The sequence below is a fragment of the Tenrec ecaudatus genome, chromosome 11 (genome assembly GCF_050624435.1).
Source record: "Tenrec ecaudatus isolate mTenEca1 chromosome 11, mTenEca1.hap1, whole genome shotgun sequence".
In the NCBI taxonomy this organism is placed as follows: Eukaryota; Metazoa; Chordata; class Mammalia; order Afrosoricida; family Tenrecidae; genus Tenrec; species Tenrec ecaudatus.
The window spans coordinates 85,032,131-85,033,471 of record NC_134540.1 but is presented as its reverse complement, the minus strand read 5'-3'; positions in this window follow the sequence as shown (position 1 = coordinate 85,033,471).

Below are 1,341 nucleotides of genomic sequence, written 5' to 3'. Positions count from 1 at the left end.
CTTGGTCTCGTGAATGGGGATGTGACTACCTGGATGTGACTGCCTCACTGCACAGTCGTTTTGATCTAGAGGCTTCTGGATCGGGGGGGGCGGGGGGAGTCAATGCAGCCCGCCATCTTGGGCTCTCTTAGTTTGTAGCCTGTCTGTGGTTGGTCTGCAGATCTGGTGTCCTCCTGTGCTTGTGTTTTCACATAGTGCTTTTCTAACGGTGGGTCTCAGAACGTTTTCATCTCGGAACCCCTTCAGGCCTTACAAACAATTGGGAGCCCACAGAGCTCAACAGTGACTGAGCTCTTAGTTTCGTATTAGGCTGTATCTTTTGATATTTATTGTATTCAAACTAGAAACACATTTCTAGAACATGAAAATAGATACAAGCATTCCCTGTAGCTGTGGGGCGATGACATCATCGCACATCCTATAGCCTCGGGAAAACTCCACGCATGAGGAAGACGGTGAAAAGCATGTCACTTGGTGTTACTGCAGATAGACTTCACCTCACAGATTGCATCTCCTCAGATCGTCCCGGAACACACATTGGGAACCACTGGCTTAAAACCCCAAACAAAACCATTACTGGAAGTGATTCCAACCCAGGGATGTTGGAGGTGACCTGTTTGAAGTGGTTCCTCTGGCCTTTTATCTGCAGCCCCTCTGTGTGGAGTGCACCTGCAGCAGTTCAGTAGGATGAGCACAGGAACCATTTGTACCCACCAACCCCCCAGGGATAGATTTTAATAATGGCTATGGATGAAAATATTTTCATACACACTTGTTAATTTAAACTCACTCTGAAGATTAGCTGAGTAGGATACAAATACTCACTCCTCTTTAAAAATGAGGAAATAGAATTATTTCAGAGATGTCTGCGAAGGTCCGGTTAGCAAATGGTCTCCCTGTGTGTGTGTACTATCATCCTATGCAGCAACAAGGACATCAGCAGCATTTCGGGAAGGAGCGGATCTTCCCCTTAGACAAGCACACAGGGCCATTCTGGGTGACAGTCCAGCTCTCCACTCCTGAGAGGTTGGCCTTTCACCAGCAGCCCCTCAAAACTCCCAACAAGCCCCACTGCCAGTGAGTCAATTCTGACTCATAGTGAATGACCCTATGTAATTCCCAAAACTGCCTCTTTGGGAAAAGACAATTCATCTTTCTCCCAAGCAGCTGCTGGTGGGTTTGAACCATCAACCTTGTGGATAGCAGCCCAATACCTCACCCATAGCATGGCCAGGGACTTCACTGCCCCTCCAGCCGCCATTAACGAAGGTGAAAGAAGCAGATGTGCTATTAAACACCTACCTGCTCACTAGTTAATTAATAGCGACATTCTTCTGAAAT